At 38.2% G+C, this 26,081-nt stretch overlaps 2 protein-coding genes across 11 annotated transcripts in view; one reads left to right on the plus strand and one right to left on the minus strand.

Annotated features, from left to right (window-relative positions):
- The window catches only part of tmem134 (transmembrane protein 134), a 790,957-nt gene that overhangs the window by 471,975 nt on the left and 292,901 nt on the right, over nt 1-26,081 (minus strand). The window lies entirely within an intron of this gene.
- The window catches only part of tenm3 (teneurin transmembrane protein 3), a 269,413-nt gene continuing 243,678 nt past the window's right edge, over nt 347-26,081 (plus strand). For 2 of the 4 annotated variants that reach the window (XM_052545489.1, XM_052545491.1), the window contains exon 1: nt 347-1,027. The gene's annotated coding sequence lies outside the window, so the exon portion shown is untranslated. The remainder of the gene's footprint in view (nt 1,028-26,081) is intronic. The other 2 variants (XM_052545490.1, XM_052545495.1) reach the window with 1 other exon arrangement.

Below are 26,081 nucleotides of genomic sequence, written 5' to 3' on the forward strand. Positions count from 1 at the left end.
TTCATCATTTTAAAAACAGATTCAGATATGTGTAGCCTAACTCAAATATGTCAGTATATTAACATGACATATAATTTAATGACATAAAAGCATCTTCAGGTAGCACCTATACATCTTGTAACGCCATTTGCCACAATTTTGCTTCATTATTTATTTATATATTAAAAAATACAGTAAAGTTCTGGCAGCTGCCATTTTGATTTGTACCATAAATTTAAAAGAAAAAAAAAATATTATTAAGTTATTTTTATGTTTTATTATACAGGGCATATGTTGTTTGGGGTCAGGTTAAGTAATAAGTTTGAGCATGCAAACTAACACTTGCAAGCGCTTTATACTGCTCCTCGATGAGAATGAACTTCGCATCCCGAATGAAAACGTAAAACAGAGCCAAACCCATGAGCTGCTTACAGTCGCTATCAGCCAGAGACACGATGATGACGACGAGCTTGTGAAAGTCATTCATCAGGGTTCGGCGTTAGTCATGGATGACCCTTCATTTATCACTGATCCGGTGCTGGATACAGACACATAGCACACTGATTGGACGCAGCGGGGGGACCAGTAGCGCCGAGCCAGATCCAGAGTTGAGGAAACACACTCTTGCGCGATTTATCCGTAGCCTCCTCTCGCAGCGCTTTCAGGTAGACATGCACGCGCGCATTCCCGGCTTTGTTGTATCTCTGTGAGGAACCGGCGGCAGCTCGTTTTACTCCGTATTTCGGTGTTCCCGGACTGTGGCGGCTGATATTCGGCATTTACGCACATGAGCGCTGGACACATCGATCACCCCCGACCAATCTCCTCCGTTTGCTCTTGCTTTTCAGAGAGGAGAGAGAAACATCTATCTATCAACATCTGAGTGACTCTCGCGCTCTCCGGACTATCGTTTGGACGGGAGTTGCTGTTTGAAGCGAGTGAGGAGGACTTGTTTTGCGAGAAACATCTCTCTGTTTTGTCTTTCCCAGAAGTTGACCGTCGTTTAGTGAAGTTTTGTCAATGGGATGCTGAAACACATCAACAGCAGGTAAGAACACCGATGGCCTCAGCATGCGCGAACGCTAACTTACACACTCGTTACCTTTTTTCATTTTATTTCATAGAAAACAAAACAGGTCAAGGCAGGGCAATTTTAATTTTATTTTTCTCCCATTAAATCGTTCTTTATTTTTATTTTATTGTTATTGTTGTGAGATAAAAAGCAAACAAAAAAACAAACAAACAGAAGAAAAAAAAAACACATCTTTAATGAAAAAAATGCATTACTTCCAGAATAGCTTAGATACGCGCATGTTGAAGTAAATCATAGTAAAGACAGTAGGTACACATGTGTTCACGTGCGGTGCTTGTAAGCTTCACTGTATATTAATAAGAGCACACATAGTTTCACCGTCGTTTTAATAAGTTAATCCACTTGACTTTTTCCGTTGTCTTTCAGTGAAAAATGTGTATATACAGCATATAATGATATTTCTAAGCTCTACACTTCTGACGACTTAGTAAGCATTTCCTTTAATGACGTAAAAAATGAACAGTGTACTGCAAGAGGATGATAAAGACATCAGATCAGTAAAATAAACCAAAATAGGCTATAGCTGCGTCTATATAATTTATACATCACCTTTTTAATAACTTGTTTTTTTATTAATCTTACTGTGTAAGATTGTGTTTTACAAGCAATTATAATCATTGAAATAAAAAAAAATATAGTTATGAAAGTAGTTGTATTGACATTGTTACTGCATCCTGTGTGAACAATATTACAACATCCCTCTGGTCAGATTACATGTTAAAGTTGTTTGTGAGTGTTTGATACAGACCTGCTTTATCTGGGGGAAACTGCTGTTTACAGCATCTACTAATTCACCTCCACATTGTGCTGAAGATGTATATATATATAAAAATAAAAAAAACTGTAAACGTTAACTTACCTTCACCTAGTCTTTTTTTTCCACTACAGTTCTTCTCTCATGTTTGTTTAAGCTTTATTCTCAGCTCTGAGTGAAGGCTCATTGATTGATTATAAGCGTAAAAAAAAAAAAAAAAGCTTAGTTGATGCTTATAAACAAATATTATTTCATAACAATTTTTGTCTTTTTTTTTTTTTTGCAAGTAAAAAAAAAAGAGATGGTACACTTTTACAAAACACTCACTGGCAGTAGTGTTTTTTTTTTCTTTTTTTTTTTTTTGGTCTGTGTGTATGAGTGTGTCTTCTGAGCAACTCTTTTCTTATAGGTAAATTAAGTCTTTAAATATTTGATGTCAAACCAATTACAACATTTGCTTTGGTGACTTTGAGACATATTGCTTTGGTGATTTAAATGGCAGTAAGGATGTTTCTAAATTACTTGTAATGTCAAACTGATCTGTACATAAATGAGCCAAACCTCTAAAGCGCATCATGGATATGCAGACTACTCAAACACTCGTACAGTATTCTGAAAAGCAATAAGATAAAAAAAGAAGAACAAAAAAGGTCAGCAGTTAAATTTTACATATGAACACATACCTGGAGGTTGTGTTTCGATGGATAAAAAAGAAACAACCTGACGTACACACACACACACACACTGACTGAAAACAGTGTAGAAGGGAGCATGGTACTGAGGTATCACCATGTACTGTAATTGCACTGAAAGCTGATACTGATGATAGTGATTGGTGAAAGATTCCTGGCCCATCCTAAATGGTCTTTTGTTTAAATGTTCATGTATATTGCCCGCTAAAGTCACGGACATTAACAGACATTGCCTCCCACTGAATCATGCTCCTCGACTGGTCTCTTATGTTATATTCAGTTTGTAAATATCTATATTTAAAAACATGTTTCAATCTCCTGATTGTTTTGACTGGTTTAGGCCTTCTTCTGGGGTTTTTAGCGATTTATTTTACGGCTTTATTTTTAAGCATGTATCTGTTTCTGTTTATTAGAGTTCTCTAGTTTAGGTCAGTAAGGTTGATTTGTAATTTGTGACAGAGTCAATCATTTATAGATGTTACAAATGTTTGAGATGCAAATATGGGCGTTTTGTGTGAATAGATGTTCTTGCCTATGCATGTTTTACTTATTTTTCTTAAAAAACATTAGGGACATTAGACAATACATTTACAAGGATACCTATGTATTATGGACGGCGTGCGTAATAAAACGAGGAGAGATTTAGCATTGATTGTGTGTGTGTGTGTGTGTGTGTGTGCCTGCTGAGAGACCTTTGACTAATCTGAAGTGTAGCCGAAATCAATTTTTGATGTTGCCTTGAACTTGGCCTTTGTTCACTTGAGAGACAGGGAGGGGGTAAAGAAACAGACAACACAAAAACTTAGGCTGATTTTATTATTTCACATTAAAGTTGGAGTGATTGATAGGAGCACTTTCAAACTCTGAAGTGTCATTTATATCATGACAGAAAGAGCTTCTTCTTTTTTTTCTCTGTCTGCACATGTTTGATCTCACATCAAATAAAGGAGCAAGAAGGCACCATTTGTTACTGTAATGATGCTAATATGGACACATATAGTGGCCCTCGTTCCCTCATAAAGGCCAGTACAGATGTTATTGGCTGGGGGTTGTCATGGTAATGGGATTCACAGAGGCTGGATTGATTGACAGAACCTGTCCAGTGCGGCCAGATGTTTTATTATCTCCTTGTTGCTTCTGCTTTCACACCTGCTTAAAAGTCAGCATACATATCATTTCATTATTCAAAGCCCAATTAGTCAGTGTCTTCGTTTTAATCATTCCCTGTCAATGGGAGGCATGACAGCTAATTGCAGAAACACTTATTTTCATGTAATTTCATTTTCAGACTCTAACATGATTAATAATTGTCAGGAGCACAATGATAGGGAACAGATAAATAGGCATTGTTGTTTTGTGTTTGTGCATGTGAAAGTGACTTACTTTCTGATGGTATAGGGCTGATTCTCCAGCTTGCAATGCATGAACAATTGGGAGTCGGCATTGCATGTACACACACACACACACCAATGAGGCCTGAATAGCATGTAACATTTGGAGCAGGCTCATTGCTGCCCAGCCATGCTTAAAGATGAAGACACTGGTGTTTTTGCCTGCAACCCAACACCAACTCAAAGCTCACTGACTTGAGTGCACATGCCAAATGACAGCCGGAGAACCGCGGGCCTCGTGCCTCTTACGATGTTCTTTTGTTTGCTTGCTATATAGGTGGATTGTAACGTATCAGGAAGAGAGGTGTGGAAGCAAATAATGTTTGTGACTTGCGTGACCGGATGGAATGTTTTGCGCGACCTATGCAAGGCTTAATTAAAACGTCACGCGGCAACTCGAACGTATTGATGTGCCACTGTTGTGCTGCTTAATTGACACTTTGAGGGATGCACTTTCACTCGTCTGGTAACGGTTGAATTGTGCTAATATTTCAGAGAAGAAAGGAATTGTCTGTGTTTAAGACCCATCCCCTTGACCTGGACTCTTTAATGCAAAGCCTTTTCTTTTAAGTCTGTCACTCTGATTTATGCTCAACTCCTCAATGCATTGAACACGCGGAGAATACTTCAAATAGGATTATACACAGGCGCACACACGGATGCACACTTTGGTTGGAATCCACTCTTTTAGAGCCGGCCAAAGCTGTAAATAGTTTTTAAATGGTAAAACGGATTGTGAACTGTCTAATAACGCCATTACAGACAAACAAAACAAATCCAGTCTCATGGAATCTACCAAAGCATTGTTAGGTGAGTGTGACGCTACTGTACTGGACACCTTTTCTCGTGGTCGTCTCCCAACAGACAATGTTGACTTGCCCGCAGAGTGTTCAGTAGATGGTGGCTGCTTGTGTTTGCTGGGAATTTGAGGAGAGAGGCACGGGTACCAGGAAATAAGAGGTTTCAGTTTGTGTCAGAACAGCTGGACAATGAGGGAATGCATTTTTCAACGTTCAGTAGGGTTTCGTGTTTGTGTGTCTCTAGGTCGCTGTACTTGGCTGATCTTTTTATTTTTCAGAGGAGTGAAAGCCGCTTGCAGGTCGCAGCCTTCCAGAAATTCTTTTTTCGCCCCCGCTTTTATAGAGAAAGAGTGGCAAATGACCTCTCCCTGTGAGCCGCTATGAAAAATTCATGGTCTCCTCCCTCTTCGAGCCATTATGTCAACATCTAAAAATACTTTATTTCACACTGGCGCCTGTGTGATGGTCAATGATAAACAAACTGCAAAAACCACCAGCTCTCGAGCTGGCAACACTTTGGGATTGGCAAATAAATAAATAAAACTTTCCAGTTGCATCAAAAAAGTTGGACCGATCTGGTGTGTTACATGCAAGCGTATGTCTTTTTGGTGAAATATGCAGTGCGACCAGTGCGGAAGACAACGATTGTGTGAATTCTGTCGAGTGTGAAACAGGGAAATAACCGGCAGCTTTTAAGCAGGCTCCACCTCCAACTTTAAATCTGTTATGTTTTTTTTTTCTTCTTCTTCTATCTTTTTGCCATCTTGTGAAAAGTTCATCAGATTTATATTTGACAACAGTTGTTACATAAGGCGGGTTTGGTGTTGTTATGCTGTACTATAGGATTTTCTGCCGAGTGCCCTCTGCCAACTGTCGAATTATACGTGCCAAATAAATGTATGATAGTAAAGGAAGAAAGAGGTAGTTGATTCATTGAAGTATTTGTGTCTGTTGTTGAAGGCCTTTATGTGTAGGATAATTGAGATAGGAAGATAAGGATCAAAATGTGACAAGCTGGAGTCACATTCAGATGCCTGACATTTTTTGAAACACTTAACCTTCATGTTGTCTTATAGTTTATGTACTTATATAATGTGCCTTTAACACATGTGACTATTGTATGAAACACCTGCATTTTAGTTCACTGTGGAATGCACATTAAATAACTTTCCTTTTTTGACAAAAACATTTCATTCATCCGCTTTACATTCCTTGACATTATTACAGCTTTTTCTTAGATTATCTCATATTGATTTAGTTCAAAAATTATGCCCAGCATTTATATATATCGTACTGTTTAAGAAGTTGCGAGCCAGTAAGATTATTTCATTTTTTATAAATAAGTCTTTTAAGTTTACCAAAGCGGTATTAATTTGTTCATTATGCGGAATAATAGCATTGTGAAATATTATTAATATGTTTCAATTTTGTATTAATATATTTCAAAATGGAATGTACTGCTGTGATGGCAATTATTCCAGTCTTCAGTGTTGCAAGATCCTTCAGAAACCATTTTAATTGTTCAAATAAAATGTCTTGGTTTTGGCAGTGTTAAAAACAATTGCGCCCCTTAATATTGTTTGTGGAAAACATGATTTCTTTTTTCTTCTTGAGAATTTTTTTTGTTGAATAGGAAGAAATATTTTGTTACATTTTTATTACTGTCACTGATCAATTGAATTCATCCTTGCTGAATAAAAGTACTACTGTAATATTTCAAATAAACCGTACTGCCCTCAAACTTTTGGATAATAGCGCACGTGTGTGACTGTCTGTCTTTTGTAGTTCTTTTATAGTTCTTCTTTTTTTTCCACAAGGTTAGAAATTCATTTCGTGATGCACTTGTCCTCTCCTATGACTAAACGTGTGTCCTAGTCCTCTGCTCCGTTTGTATGTACCTGTGCGTCCTCCGTGGAGCGCCGACTTCGGATTGGCTGACGGCATACCTGGCGTCAGACACTTTTATAGAATAGGACAGGTCAGTCATCTGTGTGTCCGTACCTTACGACGCTTCACCTTTTAAATTCTCACACGCTCCACTCCGCTGCAGCACGACTTCCCATCACAGGCGGTCTACTTCTTCAATGACTTCCTTTAAGACCCTAATTCATTGGATTCAAGAGCCAGGTATGCTTTGTACTCCATTTTTGCAGTTTATCACGATTGTACGGCCTTTACTTATAAATATTTAATCCGTTTAGACTGTCAAGATTAAAAAATTTGACATTTGCCATTTAAAATGATTTACATTTAAACGTGTAATGCAATGCCTTTAGTTCTAATTTACCAGGCAATAAATGATTGAAGGGAAAATACTTATTTGAGCAAGTCAGCGGTCATAGTTCACCAAGCGCCAGATGCCGGGATATTTTATACTTCATTGTTCCCATTTTGTTCTCATGTGTCCTCCAGTATCTTGTTGGGCATCCATATTTTATGAATGCCGCAGTAAATAAAATGGAGGGCGCTGTGTGTAAGTGTGTGAGGATGTTCGAGGGAGGGATGTAAACATGAACTGTGCTCTCCCGTGGCGGAAGAGGGGTTCGCGCAAAGGGCTTTCTGGGTCTTGGTGAGGCCATCAGTCTTCCCTTTTGTCACTGATACAGCCAATCCAACCCCCCCCCAACGCAACTCCTTTCGGCTTTCTTGGAGAGGATTCAGCTTTCCTGCGGGCGCAGCTTTGTGACCAGCATGGCCAGCCCCACGTAACCTTTTAAGTCCAGCTGCAGCGTTCCACGGCAGATATGTTCATTAAGGAGAGGAGCAAGGCTTTTGTCTCCCCCGTCAGAAGAGACTGCGGGCAAGCAGGGTTTTTATTCAAATAACCACCCACTTGATCTCACAGCAGCTCAGGTGGAAAGGTTGTGCCGATTTAAATGTGTTTTTCCCCGGCTTTGTCATTTGTGCTGGCTAAATTATAGCCATTTTAAATGTATAAAAAATGAAAAAAATATATATATTAATTATCGCTTGCTTCCTCTGCATCATTCCTTTCTCCAGTCTCCCTTCAGCTGGACCGTTTCTTTTGTAAACGATGGAGAAATTTATCTTGCGAAATGTTGCCTGAAAGTGCTCGGTGCACCGTAATTTACCACATAATTTATTAGCTCATTTTGCGTTTTTTTTCTTTCTTTTTTTTCTTGGAGCGTGAGGTCCAGAAATTGAAACAGAGCAGTCCTCTTGATAGCTTTCTTTGGATTAAGATCATGGAGGTGGAGAGGCCAGGATGAGGGATTCGTCTTTCTAATGGCAGTGATGAAATTTTTTGCCACTGTAATTTATGTGTGTTTCAACATAAGTTTATGAGCACTTACTTTTGGAATGCAGTAACCCCCTTTTCCCATTAGTTTCAGCTTTACAGGAAGGCCCACTCAATATTGCTTTAAATACCATATGAAAACCACCAAATTATAGAATTATATTTTCCCCTAAGTGAGGAGGTAAAAGGGGCCGTCATATATAATTCATGCTGAAAGATTTCTGTAAAAAAGGCGTTAGAATGAATGCGAAGAACATGAGAGGTTGACTGCCTGCTTGTATGCTACAGAACATGGCAGGTAGTGTCTCCGGCCAATCAGATCCTTTGGCTCTCTATACGAGAGGAGGGGGTGAGAGACACATGAAAGACATAATGAAGGTTAGTGAAATGGAGAGCAATACATCTTGCACATTGAGCTCGCTACTTGTTAAAGCGACAGGGCCTAACCAGAAAGGAATTTGCTTGATGGATGAATTTTACTCGTCTAATGGATACAAGCACTTGAAAAATGAAAACATCGATCCATCCCCAAGTTTTTCCATCCCTCTAATGAGAATGGGTGTTACGAAAGATTTTGAGAGGGTAGCGGGGACAGTCTTTTGCCCAATGATTTGGAGCACATGTATCTCGGGTTTCAGTCACAGCTGAACTGCTGCTCTCTCTATTGTATATATTATAGGAGGAAGAGAGGACGCTCGATTTGTCTCTCTATTGATGTGCAAATTCAGAATGGGTTAGATATTTCCTCTGTCATTTTGCTGGAGCTTTCTTTGAACCCCGTTAGCCCCCATTCAAAGTGAAACAAAAATATAATTTTCTGCTAGTTGCTATGGACACAGTAGTTTACTCATGTTAGCTAACTTCAAAATGCGCTTTTTTTGCTTTCGAATTTGAATGGAAATTTTAGTGTTTTCACTGTCACTAGAGCGGCCGTTCTTAAAGCTGCAGTCCGTAACTTTTTTTGTGTTTGTAATTTACAAAATGTATATAATAGGCAAGTACACCATGAATCCATTTTCCAAACCATGTTTCTCGCTTGTCCTGAATCACTACAGTAGACTCATAATAAGTGTTATTTATTTTAGACTGGTTCGGTTAGGTACCACTGCGGAGTAGCCCAGTACCAGCGTGATTCACCACAGACATAAACGCTGTTCTGTTTATTATCCGCTATAGCGTCAAAAGTTACTGCAGCTTTAACTAATGGGTTGCGACCCAAAAATGTCTGGCGGGTCTTTTCCTATAGGGTACCAAACTTTGATATAGCAAAATAAATAGACTTATTAACTTGTAAAATGAAGGAGAAAACACTTCCTTTATATTTATTATTCCTTTTCTTCTTTTTTTTTGTTTATTGTTTATTTTTTTGTCCAATGCCATCCTTCCAGTCAAACTCTTATTTTTGCACAAATTCATCTATCACTGGCCTAATGTTTCAGCTATTATGTATTTATAATTTGATAATTATAATTATAATAATTTTGCATATTTTAAGGGCTATGCTGTTGTGATATTATGGTAATATTTATCAGGTAATAATAGTTAGTGTTAATGTTGTTGTTGTTGTTTTTTTAACATTTTAATTTTAAATTGTATCAACTACGTGTAGCTCGTTGAGTTTCATGAGTGTTATTAATGTGTAATTAAATTTCTTTTTTTATTTATCATGTAAAAAAACAACAAAAATAACTGATGTAGTGGACATATACATTATGTATATTTTTTCTTACTTTTTTTTAAATGGAAGGGATATTTATTTTGAGATTAGAAGCAATTAACAACAGAATAAGGAAGATTGTATTGCTCTTCTGATAGTTGCTGTGTTAAAAATGAAGAGAACTCAAAATGTTGTTAGTCACAATGGCTATTTATTGCAGCGGTCACAGCTTGTATTCCTTCTGTATAGTTCAAAGCGCTGTACCTTTATCTGTCCCGATTGGTAGGCGATTGGCTGCAGTCACCGAGCAGACGGGGTGAGAGCGTGAGGCCATGATGATGATGGCGAGGGCGGAGAGACGTGAGATCCAGAGCTCACTGGGTGCGTGAGCAGGCCGGGCTGAATGTCACACACCTCGCCCCCTCCACACACACTTGTGCGGTGCTCTCATGGCACACTGTTAATTAATCTGTAGCTTCCAGCCAGACGGGCACAGCTCACGCAGCCAGCTGGGAGATGCTTTAGACCGGCCGTGCACTCCCTCTGATGGCTCACTCTGCTGGCACTGTCTGCCAGATTACATCAGGTGTGTGTGGGTGTGAGTCCTGCTTGTGTGGGTGTAGGCGTGTGTTTGTGTGTGTGAAGAAAGGGAAGAAAAAGAAAAAGAAAAACATTGATTTCCTGGTCATTGTACAATGGCCTGGACTGAACGATCTGCTGAAAGGGGAGAAATCCATTTCCTTTGGCAAGGAGAGAAAATGTTTTCTAGTCAAGTTAAGTTGCTTTCACCAAGGAAACTGAATGCAAACCTCAGGATGAATACAATATGTTACTTTGCACTTTATTTAGTCAAAATGTTTCTTTCCACTTTATGCTGAACTGGGTGATTCTGATTAGATTTTTAGCAAAAGCAGGATTTTAGGATGCATCTTAAAGCGATAAGCCGGTAGAGACAGTATTTTGCAAATTTTTTACCACGGGTAAAAGGGTTTTGTGCATGACGGAAGCAGAGTATGTTATTATTGAATTCAGATGATGTCTATGTGGCTTCATTATTGCTCATCCAATGAGATCTTAGAGTTTAGGAACAGCAGAAAATTGCAAAAAAAAAAAAAAAAGTGCATCTGCAATCCATCAGATGCTTCTTTAATTTAGGCCCAGATTTCATAATATCTGGAAAATTTATTGTGGTTTTGAAAGTCAAAACTAAGTTGTAATAGAAAGTTAACCTGTTAGCCAGCACCAGAACGCGGGCGTCTTGAATGCCCCTAACTCGCATGTGTCAGTGTTTACCAATAGATTAAATGAAACGGGACAAATTTAATCTTGACAAACTATGTATCATTATAAAGATCTAAGCCTCAAGAATCGACGACAGATCGCTGTTTTTCAATGGAAAGCTTATAAAGACTGTATTTGCTACATTTGTGTAAGCAGTACACATTAAAACATGAAGGATGAAAACGCTGTACATACCAGATCCATCGTAATAACGAGTCATAAACCCATCCACAGCTGCAAATCCTGGTTTAGTTAGGAAGGTAAGGGTCCACTGAACGACATCTCATGAAGCACGTTTAGTCCAACGAAGCAATAACGTTTTAATATGGATCATAATTCCTTTGTTCACTTTTCAGTTCTTCAGCGACAGAACTGTTTGCGTACGTTATGGAATAACTCACGGACCGGAAACTGCGTCTTGGTAGTAAAAAAAAAACGGCATGGTTTTGCAGCGTACAGTGTCACAAACAGAATGAGAGGATCCAACGGAAAACATAATGAATGAAAGATAATTGAATTTTGGCGCTCTCTCCTGCCGGCTCGTGACGCGCTCTGACGCACCTGTCAGCTGATGGAGGCGAAACTTATAGCAATTGCCTTTTTTTGTTTCTTTTATTTTTCAACAGTTTTTATATGTGAGAGTGTGTTTTATTTTGAATGTGAATGTATCTGCAGGATTACCATCTGTTTGAGTGCAAATCAGCCCAAATCAGCTCGCTATTACTGTATAATCACGGCTATCAAAGTGACAAGTCTATATGAATAGAGAGAGTGGAAAATTGAAAGTCAAAACTAAGGTGTAATAAACAGTTAACTCAAGTTTTGCATTTATGTGCACTTTAAAAGTTTGATTTCAGTCAGACTAAACTAACCAATAGTACATACTACATAAACTAATCATTTGTACATTTTAAATAACATCTGATTTCAATTCGTTGGCCCTGAAATTGTGCATCTGCTCCGAAAAACCAAGGGAAAATATATACACTCGTGATTTGACTACAATAGAAAAAATAAAAATTGTAGCTCTATTATAACTGCACATGTGAACGTACTAACTGTCCCATATATGTCGTTCCACCCACATTCTTTAAATAATCAGAGGAGGTACTGGACCGCTCACTGGAGCCTTCAGCACCGTCCAGCCGTAACCCGCCTGTAACGGACAGATAATTTCATCTGCAGGGTTCAGTGACTGCTCAGCACACTCCTCTGTCATTAATGACGGAGTCCCAGGCGAGTGAAGAGTGAAGGACAATGGGTACTACATTGAGCCAGTTGGCTTGCGACGCATTTGCATGGCTCTAAGTGCATCTCAATGTAATTAAGATGGACGGCAGTAGAATGTACATTAGACTGCATCAGATACACTTTATGAGCCGAAGACACTGACTGAAGTCACATACTAATAAAATGACTATGTGTGGCTCACTTGTAGTTTGACAAGTTTTCTGACATACCAGTCTCAACTTTCTTCTTGGACATCAATTACTGTATGTATTACAAATGAGGGTGTTTTCAAACACTTGTTTAGTTGTAAAGGTCTTGACAACATTACTTTACTTTAATTTGCATTCATATAACAATGAAAAAGGCTGTTTTAGTATCAAGTTACTAGTTTTATTAATGTTTTGAATCAGTTCTATTTTAATGTTTTATTTTCATTTTATGTTCAAATTGGAGTAATTTTGTCTGTATCATTTTTTTTTTTTTTTTTTTTTGTGCATTTCAATGGTATTAGTTTTTGTTTCAGTGAACTATAATAATTGTGTGCCGTACAACGATGACACGCAGGAGAGATGAACTGTCTATTTTATTTTAATAATGAAATAAAACTACAAAAAGCTTTCCTTTCAGTGTTATGCTTCAGGCTCAAGAGTTTAACCTGACCAATTTGCAATTCAAAATGTAAAATCTAAAAAAATACAAATTATAACAGAATGTAACACTTTTGTTTTCTCTCTACAGTTTTTTAAAGCCCTAGGCTGTCAGTTGATTAAAAATTAATTACAATTAAACTTGTGATTTTTTTACATTTATTTTTTTGTAGTTAACATGATTGATCTAAGACAGCTAAATTTGCTGAAATTGACTTCTAAATCTATATCTTCATATCATAATCATCACTTTTATGTTACTGTAATGTTCAATTGAGTGGAGGAGTTGATCCACCTAAATAGGCTCTGAGTTGGTTATTCTAAAGCAGCCTAAGTGTGAAAACAATGTTGCATAGAGCGTGTACCGTTTTTTGTCCACTGGTTTGGCATAATCTAATGCAATAAAGAATTATTTTTATCCATTGTTGTGTTTTCAGTGGTTGCCATGTTACATTGTTAACCAGATAATGCTTCTAACACCTGGACGAGGGTGTTGTAGAAACACTCACTTTATATTTTACTCTTAACATGCATTATTGGAGCTTTTTTTCTATACCCATCATCTCAGAGGAGTGGTTTAGGTAACTGTGTTGTATGTTGTGAGATGTAGATGTCTTCACGGAGCTGGTAAGTGAAGAGCTTTCAGCAGCCTTTCATCATTCCTGCCCCTCCCATGTGCTCGAATGGGCTTCTCCCGCACTCCCGTTGCCTCAAATGGAGTCTTCTGTTCCCCACACTTCTTTCCTGCATCTTTTCCCTTTCTCTCTCACCGTTGACATGGCGACAGCTTGTAAGCTACAGGTGCCCATGCTTGCCAGAGTAATGGTGGAAATAGACTCTTACTCAACGAGAGAAAATAATCAATTCACCAAACTGGACTGATTAAAAAAATAAAATAAATAAAAAACACTTATAAACCCATGCTTGGGATTTGAAGTTTTGCATCTTTTACTTAATTGGAAGTGGCTGTTAGTGAAATACTCGTGTCAGAAAAAGAGTAAAAGATTGATAGAGTGTCGTACTCAGAAACCGCTGCCCCGTAGCACAGTTAAATCAGCATCTTAGAACTATTAGCACACATCTTATTGCTTAATTTGAAACACAAACAACCCTCCTCTTTCTTTTGTGGTGTTTCTCTGTCTCTCTTCACAATAAATCGAGAAACTCCTTCGGTTAAAAACCACAAGCAGCATGATATGATATATGTTGTTGTCTGTCGTGCAGCGGAAGAGTCCCACGGCACTCTAAAATATTGTTGACATCAACATTTCTGCATTTGTTCTTAATTTAGTCCCCCCCACCTCCCACCTTCATTCTCCCAAGTGGGCACATTGGCATTTTGAACAAAATCGGGCCTGCCACTGGTGCTCTTACAGTAGTAATTAAGATGAGGGTCTGTCATATCAGTGCTAAAAGAGTCACCACTTATCCTAATCTGCAGTGGCAAGTTTTGCAAGGTACACAAAAGTAGTTGACTTTGTTGTTTTTGTAAGTGTTATCTGCAGCCATTGAGTTTAGGTTCATTCTTATGTTCATTCCTCATTAAGCAAACATTCCCTGCAAATGTAAAAACAGATGCTCTTTTCCAAAACCTTTTTTTCATTCTGTCGTCAAATCTTCATTAACCGACAGCAGCTTTTACATTTGGGCGTAGAGTGGAGCATTTAAATTGTGCGTGGAACATATAACTGACGGGAGGGGCTCCGGTGGAAAACTAATGGGCTTTGAAACATACAGATGACATTGCAGCTCATTTCTCCTTCACTGTAAGTTACCGAAAACACACGTGAAAACACGCAACACATGTTAGACGCACGTTTGTGCAGCAGAGTGTCTCTCTCTCGCGCTTTATGACGTGACAGACGACTAGTTGTACTTTTTCATTCACACAGCCCGTGTGTTCTAAGAATGGGGTTGTGAGTCCTGAAAATTTACGGGTTTAAGTTCGGTTAAAGAATGAGGTTGTTATGCATGTAAATAACCAAACCTTGTGTGAACGTAACTGTGTTATACAGGACTGACAACTGTATTCTGCTGCTATGTGAATGTGGCCACAGTGGACACAGAATTGATTTCAAGAGGTTGATGGTTGCATGTTTGTAGATTAGCAGCATTATACTTTAATATATATAATCTACTGAGAAAAACAACTAAAATATATACATAAAAAGTTATTTTGTTTTATTTTTTATTTTTTATTTTTTAAGACTGTTGTATTCAGTGAGGGGGCATTAAAGTGTTAAAAATAAATGTATTTCATATAAACAGTGTTGGGGGAAGTTGCTTATTATTGCAATATTGTGTTACGCTATAAAAGTGTTTAACTGTGTTACGTATTAGTTATAATGGAAAGTAATCCATTATATTACTCACTTGGGCTATAGACTTAAAAAAAACTCAAAAATGAAATATTTTGCAACTGTAAAGTCCCATTCAAACCAAAAATGAAATTAATAACCCTAACAAAGTAACTTGCTTTTCTTATTTGAAAAAGTAACTCAAATCGTAAATTTAAAAGTAATGCATTACTTTACTAGTTACTTGAAAAAAAGTAATCAGATTATGTAACCAACGTTACTTGTAAAGCATTATTGAAACACTGCATATAAATACTTTAATTTCATCAAGTACATTATGAATCACGGTTTTCACAAAAAAAAAAAAAAAGAGGTTAAGCACTAAACCCATTTTCTACAATGATTATAATAAGAAACTTCTCGAGCAACAAATCATCATATTACAAAGATTTCTTGAGGATCATGTGAGGTAATTACTGCTGAGCATTAAACGCAGCCATCATTTGAATAAATTACATATTAAAATAGTGTATGGTTTTATTACATTTTATTTCATAATCATATTTTTATTTTATTTAACAGTTTTACAATTTTTACTGCATAAAACACTTTAAAAACATTAAGACAGTATATGTAAATCTTTTAACTAACACTAAACTATTTATTCATTTATTTTATTTAACTGCCAGCATATTTTCTGATGTTTCAAAACAGTTCAGAGCAGGCTACAATACCTTAAAATGATGCCTGATCATTTTATGATTTCATATACTGCCGAAACACTGTTTTTTTTTTTTTTTTTTTTTTTTTTTTTGTATAAAACACTTAGTAACTTTGAATATCTAAGCATTGGAATCTAGGGCTCACCTGTTGAATAGAGAGCTCTGATAACTGCGCTCAGGGCTATAGTTGTGTTTTCTAATCTCTTTGACCTTTAGAAGTGAGTGACAGGTAACAATTGGGAATGATTCAGTTTTTTTTTATGAAATGTGCATTACAGATCAGATGCAACGGAACTGTTAGATCTTCACTCCGGTAAGGTCATTATTGCCCCCCTCCCCTCGCCCCTCTTTCTTTCTTTCTTTATTTCACTTCCTGTTCATTCGCCATCCCTGCCAAGCCCCTCAAATGGATGTACTCCATTATCAAAATTCAATTTTTGCCTCCATTGCTGTGGTCCTCTCGTAGCAGCGCGGGCCGTTCAACCAATCCTCCTCTCTTCCTGTCTCATGAGCATCTGGTGCAGGAGGGCAAATAGTCTTAATTGTGTTTGGTGAGAAGCGACCACTGCATGACTAATGAGCCCTACAACCCGCAGAGAAGCAGCGCTGCAGCAAGCTCCCCAGCATCTCCAACCCTCTGATGACTTTCCACCACAGGGACTGCAGGGTCTGGGTCATGCTGGTGGGTCAGGCATTCTGTGGTTTGGTAACTGTCTCTCGCTGTAAAGGGTCTGATGAGCAAATGCGATTACAGACTGGAGGCCCAATTGACCCCTTCTACCTAATGATGGTTCAGAGAAAATGGAATGAGACCGTGTAGGTGTCTTTGTTCCTGTTTGTAAGTTCTGTCTTGTTTGAGATATCAGTTACCACATCCACAAAATTGTTTACAGCTTCCAAACTCTTTATAAAATAACGATTTTATTTTATTTTATTATTTTGCTTTAGTTAGTGTTTCCCAAATTTAACAAGCGCGTGATTTAGTGTTATAAAAAGTGTTATTAAAAATGAAAGTTACATAACAACAAATAAATAAAATCCTAATCTAATCGTCATAAATAATTATCATGTCAATTTTTGTTAATTTATTTGAATGTCAGAACTATTTCTTTCTTGTAACTATTTTGAAAACAGTATTCCGTGAAGAGCTAAAACAATGTCTGTGTATGGCACACTGGCCGAAGTATATTGTTTTTAATGCCATGGTTAATATTTCTATCACAACTGTCTCATTAAATTAATAATAATAATAATAAAAATGCATGACTGATACTAAGCCAGAAAAGTCACAACTTGTTATCAAATGGACTTGAAATTTGACACATTAGTTCTCTTCTTGCTTCCAGTGCAGTGATATGTAACTGCCAAAAGACATAGAGGGTTAGACGAACTGTGCAAGAAATGCTCATCAAAATTGTTTTCTTTATTCTACCCTAATTGACAGTGTCACATTCAGAATAAACAAAGAGTGAAGTAACTAAATAAAACCATTGTAGCAGAAATGACTAAATTATGTACAGTTCTGCAATTCTTTTGTCATAAGCACAGGGAGTAAGTACTGAAATAAAGATATGATAGAACAATTATTACATTTAAATCTGACATACTTAATAAAATGGTAATCACACCTTATTAAATGTCAAATTTGAAATTATTTAATACATTTATTTCCATATTTACCACATTATATGTTTAAAGAATTCCATAAAAAAACTGCTTATTAACTTTGCTGTTTATTAAGAATATAGACAGGTTAAAAACATTACAGACAATAATGCAAAACTTATTACACTCTGTTTATATCAGTGTCTCATCTGAGAGTAATAACTGTGTGCATAAACAATCTTTTCATCAGTTGGGAAAACAAGTGATGTGACTCATATTACAGTATGCCCTTCTTCATTATTGTTACGGTTATAATTGAATGATCATTGTTAGAATTTAACTACAACTGCATTTTTAGGCTTTTCTTATGGCAAATGTCGCTGTTGATAGTTTACGGAACAAATTCAGCATGTTTTTCAGTGCTCTCTGTGATCATTTGTTCAAGGGTATTTATCCAATCCTATTGAAAATAATGGTCCGCTCTCTTTAATTTAAAATGAGGGGCAACAGTAAATGACAAAATTTAATATTCGTATTTAAACTCTTCACAGGGCAGATGTTTGTCTCCCTCTTCTCGGGCTGTCTAACATAAATGCCTCTTGTTTGTGTTTGAATAGGATTTGACCTTCAACCCTACCACTTACTTTAAAAACGGACAAAGCAGGGCAATTAGCTGAGCGCAGCCCTGTCTTTCCCAGTGTCCTCAAGCGTCCAGCCTCCACTGAAGATCCATTAATTGCCTTCCTTTCTCATAAAGTTGTGTTGGCCCAATTGCAGAACAAACATGTTTACAATCTGGACCCATTGCACAATTCACAAATTTAAGCTCTCCGTTGCCCAAGCCTTTGCCTCTGGATGGAACCGCCGACGAGTACCCACGTCCCAGTTCTCATTTGAATAGCATCGCACAGAGGGTTTTATTTACCTCTGGTCTGGTGGGAAGCTCGAGGGACAGTCCATCCATATGAGCTCCCAGCTTATAGAAAGAGTTGTCCATCTGTTTAGACAGAAGGAATATAAATGATGCGTTTTACAAAGGGAAACTTAAAAGGGGTGTCCTCTGTTCTCTTTATTTATATAACAGAATCATTTATGGGAAATTGCAATTGGAACCGTTTTTCTTTTTTTTTTCTTTTTTTTCTTTTTTTTTATCACAGTAGTTTTCAGTGCAGTGAGAAATTAAAACAATTTTCTCCTGCAATATTACATCATGTTGAACATCAAAGCACACTGTCCAGAATTACAGGAAGTGATACCAGACTTCATCCCACCGTCAAGGAAGTGGAGGTGTCACAGTGTTCATAACTCACACACATACAGTACACACACCTCAATGATAGGATGCTGCTTCCCTCACACAAGATGACCAGATGGTATCTTTAGTGTTGCCGGGTAGAGAGGAGAAATTGTGTAATTTCACTCTCTCACTGGCTTTTCAACCTTTGTCATTTATTGCAGCTTGTGATATGCCACAAAAAAATGTTGTGTTAGCTCAAAAAACAGTTGCACCCAGACGTTTTGGGGTTGTTAATTGAGCGGGCCACCCAGAGCTTCCACTTCTATTTAGTCTTTCAGAAGTTGTTTACTTCTCCGGCCTAAACAGCCACCAAGTTGCAAACGGAAACCTCCTCATGCCTCTTTGGCTTTGCAGGGGCCAACATTTTTTGTGTTGACAGAAGTCAGAAAAGTAGATGCGCTTGTGTGGGAGGCAATGATTTAAATCTCACAGTGTGCATTCCTTAAAAAAATCTTTTTTTTTTTTTTTTTTTTTTTTTTTTTTTTTTTTTACTGTATCATTGCTTCCTTTCTTATTCCATTATCCTATTTCAAAAAACAACTAAACCCGTTTACTTTTATACTTTTGAAAAATTCCTTCTTTTTCTACCAAATCTAATTTTTGGAACTCGAACTGCATGTTTCTATTGCATTTATCCAGATATGCGCAATAAAATACTTGAGGTTTATCTGCAATCACTAATCTTATGTGGATTAAGGCAAGTAATTAAATTCTATAATTGTGCAGTCTTGTTCGTTTAAACACTTGTTATTGTAATAATTGGCACTGAAGTGCCTCCAAAGCCCAGGGTTTCTGTCGGAATGACACGCAGTGGGGCACTGGAAGGAGTTTTAAGTGATTCATCTACAGAGATATTTTGTCAGCTGTATAGCTTTAGTACTCACACATTCTTAAACAAGCAACCGAAAGAGTGGAAGGTTCAGGATCTATTAAAAACTCAGACACAAAAGAATTATGGTTGTGCTGGTTAAATCAGTAGAGGAGAGGACAGGGCAAAAAAAAAAAAGTTTTTTACAAGAACTGGAAGGTAGGGCCTCTGAGAAAGGATGGCATGAATACGGTGGAGAATAGGACTTTGCTGACAGCGTTTATGTAATTTAATCTGACCATCTGGGGGAAAATCAAACTAATTTGAAGAGCTCGGGAGGGAGAGGGAGGCAGCCTCTAATCTGCTCTCACAGCCACATTGATATTCAGGAATGCACAAGTGCCACTGAAACACCAAGCCTATAACAGCTAGACGCTCTCAACACTAAAAGCCCAGTTGGGAAAACACAAAAGATGCAAGCTGTGTTACAACAACGTTAAGGAAGAAAAAAACTTGTTGTCTTGTTTATTTCTTTATTTATTTCTTCAAGTATAGCTGAAAGGCTACCTATATATGATACATATCCATCACTTCAATCCTTGTTTTTCCCGATCTGATAGTATTGAGATTTATTACAACAACAGATTGGTACTTTATAAAATCACATTTTTTGTTCTGAATGTGAATTAGCTGTGGAAACTATGTCTGTTCTTCAACTTTAATGTCAAATGAATGTTAGTGTCTTAACTATTCGGAGGCATTTTAAATAGTCATACAGTTGAAAACTGACTATGTCAATTGCAAAAAAAAAAAAAAAAGCAGTAATTTCATTAAAAAGAGCTTTGAAATGAAGATGAAGAAAAGCTACGAGTTTATTAATTAATTATTATAAACTGGATATAATAGCCATTGAAGTATCACTTTTAATGAACTCTCATTTTATATTAATGGGGCAAAATTATATGTTGCTTAGAAACCACAAACTCTTACAAGGTAGTCATCTGTTTTAAGACTGCTCCTAACTTTTTAAGTCTTTTTAAGTGCATAAAACAGATTGGTCTAATTTGGATGCAAACAAATAAGAGTGGGGAGACCTGTATAAAGCAGAGTATTTGCCATTCAGATGTTAAATGCTGAGAGATAACTATTATAGACCTCCTTGGACACTACGTGCATGTCTTGATATCGTGGGTGAAGACACTCTCTCTGACATGGCTGTCCTATGGTGTGTGTGGGTGCCCTTGCCTTTTGGCAATAGTGTGGGCGAAGCCTAATGGGAGCAGCACACGGTGGCTGACATGACAAACGGTGGGGGGCTTTCCATAACCAGGCTTGTCGTTGACGCTGAGGGCCCCACTGGCCCCTAAATGCCTTGTTACTCCTGCGGCTTTCTGTCTAAATGCTGAGGATTAATTAGCCGCACCAAAAATAGAGACACCAAATGCAATTTTTGAAAAAAGAAAAGAGGACAGAGGAAAAAAAAGCACAGAGTAGGGAGAGGATGCTTGCTGTGCACTCAAGACTTATGAGGGGGAAATGGTATCGCTTGGGGCAACGAGGGCACGGTGCTGCATGATACAAATATGAATGAATAAAAGTGAATGATAGTGCTGATAGTTTATTGCCAAATTTATCATGATAATTGTAAGATCCATATGAATGATGATTTTTGCTGCCATCCTTGGTCTGTGGGTGGTTTTGAAATAAGTTTTTAAACCATTTCTTCTATCTATCTATCTATCTATCTATCTATCTATCTATCTATCTATCTATCTATCTATCTATCTATCTGTCTGTCTGTCTGTCTGTCTGTCTGTCTGTCTATCTATCTATCTATCTGTCTATCTATCTATCTATCTGTCTATCTATCAGTCAGTGCTCCACACAGGGATCTGATCTGATGAATGACATGAAGAAACAGAACAAACTGAGGCAAACTAAATCCAGAAGAACTGTGGCAACGTCTCCAAGATGCTTCAAGAAACCTTCCTTCAAAGCCGGAAGTCGTTTTTCTTTATCAATTACCGTATATTATCTAAATTAAATCAACATTTGGTGTGTTTAAAGCAGCTGTTGCCCTAGGTGCACCTACACAGATTTTTTCAGTTAGCTTTGCAGGTAGGTCTCCTGAAGCATTTTGGAGACGTTGGCACAGTTCTTCTGGATTTAGTCTGTCTCTCTTTGTTCTGTATCTTCATGTAATTCCAGACTCCTTGTACAAAGATCTCACTGGATTATTACAATAAATGGCAAAATTATATTTCCTACTGACACACTTCAGAAAAAGATAGAAATAACTGACTTTATATCATTTTTTAGCTGGTGAAAATACTAGTGTTCTAATCATTTTGGCCACCACTGTACAATATTCTGACTGTGACGGTTTATTCAGAGAGTTGAGTCTATTACTTGTCCAGCTTCACTAACTCGTTTGCCCCTTTAACGTACCCTCTGTCCATACACATATACCCCCTACCAGCAAGTCAAATGCCCATGCAGCCCTTCCCTGCCACAACCCATTACAGCACAATCATACGATCACAGACACAGCAATTTGAGCTAGCAGCATGTAGTGGAGCTGCTCTCCTCAAGTGCTTTGTGCCTTTGCAGGCCTATTGATTTTCATATCATATGGATGGGTTCATATCATGTGTGGTGAGGAGCTTCAGATATATTAGAGGTCAATGACATGGCTCATCTTTGAAGTCTCTGACCTGTGTTTGCAACATGCCATATTTTGATAGTCCTCCCGTTAGTTCGCAAAAAGGATTCTTTTATAGTTGGATGGGATGTGGAATCAGACATCATGAACCACGTTTCTTAACCACATTAGGTGTAGTGGTTCCCCCGAGTCACATTCAGTGGGAACGAAAGCTTGTAGTAAGCGGTCAGCGCTGTTCTCCAGGTCTGAAGCGGGTGAGAGTTTTCAAGAGGGTGTTTTATAATGAGAGCCGGAGAGCATATACATGTTTAATGTTGGCCTCTCTTCCCGTATTCTCCTCTCTGATAATGCTTTCCCTTACGCTAAAGAGTGACATTGAGAGGCACCCACTTCAGCGTTGTTTCAGCCCTCTGGAATGTTCTATAGATGAGGAAAGCTCCATTTAGTGGCTGGAGCAGCAGCCACAGTGAGAACCTTTCAGCACGGAGAGGGAAAGGGGAGAGGCTCTTGGAGTGGTTAGTCTGCTGCCTGCTTTGCTGGAACACGCTGCATTGTCCTCCAGAGACCTTTCTTCCTCCCTCACTTTGTCCCTGTGTTCTCGAGAGTCAGGAGGGAGGAGTTTGGAGTGGTGCAGCGGACTCGTCCTGCCCTCTCAGCAATGCACTGAGGCCCCCCATGAACCGATATGGAATCAGGGAACTTGTTTACGAGCTCCGATTGTTTGGAGGCTGCTCAGTCTCTGGGTCTGCTTGCATTTTTCTTTAAAGTGGGCTGCTCACTCCCCTCAGATACACCTGCCCCCCTTTCACATCTTTCCCTGGTGGTCCTTGGAAAGCCAGGTGTCTGGGATTGTCTCCAGTGTTTTACCTCAGCTAGCTAACAAGCTCCCCCTGGCCCTGGAGGAAGGACCGCTTTCCCTACTGCCCATTCCCATAATGCTGTTTCATTATGGTCCCCACTGGAGCATACGCAGCCATTCACAGTGCAAACTTCTGATGGCTTAACGACCGGTGCGGAAATGTTTTCGCCGAAAGATACTTTTTCAAGTGCCTTAATTTGAGTTTACATTCAATGCCGTTTCCTTTGGGAAACTCGCCAGCGGTCCTGTGGAAACTTTTTTCTGCCCTTAGTGTTCAATTGTATGAGGCCTGCACTTTAAGCAATTATAACTTATCAAGAGAGATTTTTCTTTGTTATTATGGTTCATGCCGTTTGCTGTTTTTTTTTTTTTTTTTGCAGGAAATATCGAAGCCTGACAATGCGGAGATCCATTAAAAGCGATACAGCAGGGAAATTGCACACATTGCACGATTCGAGGGCCCTAATGGTGGCAGTTATAGCTCAAATATCAATCAGTTTCTGTTTACTGAAATGGATGATTCTCTTAGCGCAAGTGACTATCCATCGCCCCATTATCCTTAATGAGCAGCTGCCAGTAGACACTTTTCCCATTTGTGATTTCTTCCTCAAGAACCCCTCTTCGTCAGCCAGCAGGACACTCCCATTTTGGAACACGCATCCACTAGAATTAATTAGCCCCTAATGGTTTCTGTCATTTAATGCAAATGAGTTTTACAATTATCGTTTTGTTATCGCTCACAGAGTGCGCTGCTGTTCGCCTTTGCCCTTTCAGTGACACCGTTACTCCATTACCACATTTGACGCTCGTTCCTCTAGGCCGCACCATTGCGATGACTCCAGTCGTGCATCTTCCCCTGCATCAAGTGAAGCGAGCCCTGCCCCTTTTATCTGCCTGGTCCTTCGCAACAACATTCTGCTTTTTTATTTGTACCCCCATGTATCAGCTCCATTAAGGGTTCCTCGTTCGCGAAATTGACTTTCTGTTGTTTCTCTCACCGTCCCCTGTTGTTACTATCACCGAATGTATCTGCTGGTTCCCGAAAATGCGTTTTGCACCCTGTCTGTTGACCATTCAGTGTCTGTTATTCAATCTTCAACAGAAGGTTTGGAGGAGGGTTCCCAGCTGCTCGATGGCAGCACCCCTGCAGTAAACTATCAGATCCGTGCGAGGTCAAGCTCACAAAGCGCTCACCTCTGCTATCGGTTTCCCTCTCTACACTGCTGATGACTCTATGTGGAGGCAAATGATTCCTCTGGCTCATGCTGTTCAACTCCACTTTCCCCTCCTTCCTGTCATACCACTTATGCATCCACCTCCAACAGGCATAAGTAAAAAATAAATAAAAACAAGGTTTGACCTTCAGTAAAGACAAAAGAGCTTCAAGTTTTTTTTTTTTTTTTTTTTTTTTTTTTTTTCTATACAAAGTTGTCATTTTGTGTCTGACTTTGAATTTAGCTGTGGTTGTCTGAATTTGTAGGTTGGTAATATTTTTTATATGATGTGGGGGCGAATCAGAGCTCTGTGTGACACTCCAGTCTCCCCCAACCAGAAGTCAGGGATGCTGCACAGACTGCAGTACCAGTTGTCACTTGTTGTCACTTGGAACATGACATACGGATGCTCAGGACCTGATGGCATATGTGACGCTGGCCTGCCAAAAGCATACTGGCACTTTTAGGGTTTTTTTCTTTCTTTTTTTTTTTTACACCATTAGTCACATTTTCCTCTTGGCTTGGTTTAGGCGGTCTCCTCACCCCTATCTCTGCTTTTTCTGGTCCATCCACATATATTTATTTGTGTTCAAACAAAAAGTATGTTTATGATAATATATGAAGTACCTTGTAATTTATTCCTTTTAGTACACTTAAATTAAAACTTTAAGCCACCATCATATTCCTTATGATGTCTTAGTGTATTATACAGAGTTCTCACAGACCTGGAACAGTCATAAAAATGAATAACAATATTCTTTGCTAAGTAAATGCATTTTCACAACCTCTGTGCTACAATACAAAGCCTTCATTGTTTTAATAGGACAAAGTCATTTAGAAAAATAGGAATTAATATTTAGCTTTTTAGCTTTTGAGAACATCATAAGGTTTTAAATAATGCAGAGAGTGTGTTAATGTATATGATAAATGTAATACATCAGGAAACTAGATGATATAAAATAAATCCTGAGTATGATTAACTGTTCTTCTAATTTGTACCAACAATTCAGATGGCGTAAAAATACCAATTAACTACCGCATTTGCAGTAATAATTTTTGATTTCTCTTAAATGTTTTTATTTATTTATTAGGTGTTCATTTATTAATTAAAATTTATTAAAATTAAATAGAAAAAAGTGTCTGGGAAAACTGTGTATTTTGTTATAGAGGTTAAAGAACAGTTTTTTGTTAAAGAGGTTTTAATCTATAGACTGATTCTTTTTAGTAAAACTTATGAGCGGTCTTCTATCTCTGCTCATATTGACCTTTGTTGAATTTATCGGTAAGCCCTCAAACTAGCTCGCAACAGACTTGTATTAATGCTCTGTTTGTTCAATATCGCAGCATTCTCAGAATGTTCTTCAGCTTGAACGGTGGTTACATCATCATAGAACTTAATTAATGTCATAATGCACTTGCTTGGCCCGGTTGTGTTGGCCATGTGTAATATGATATAAAGACGTAATTGGTCTCTGCTGTTTTTAGTATTGCTGCGTTTCCCTTTACCCTCTTTGGATGGCGGTTGACAGATTGGTCATTACCTCTCAGAGGGCCCGAATTAGCACCATGTTTAACGGCACTAACACAATTGAATCCTTTAATGATACCCCAGAGTGCAATGTTCTAGTGTAATGATACTGGACATGCTTTTTTCCCTTATACTCTGTCCCTCTTTCTCTCTCTGTCCTAGTCTAATGCATTGTTGTCCTAGATAGCATCTCACATTTTGATGATGGCCTGCATTAGCTGCTTAAACACATCTGACTTGTACATAACACACTGTCTGTTCCTGTTCCACTTGAAATAATTGATCAACCACTCACAGGGAAGTGCT

Source organism: Carassius gibelio, chromosome B1, assembly GCF_023724105.1.
Source record: "Carassius gibelio isolate Cgi1373 ecotype wild population from Czech Republic chromosome B1, carGib1.2-hapl.c, whole genome shotgun sequence".
Taxonomy (NCBI): domain Eukaryota; kingdom Metazoa; phylum Chordata; class Actinopteri; order Cypriniformes; family Cyprinidae; genus Carassius; species Carassius gibelio.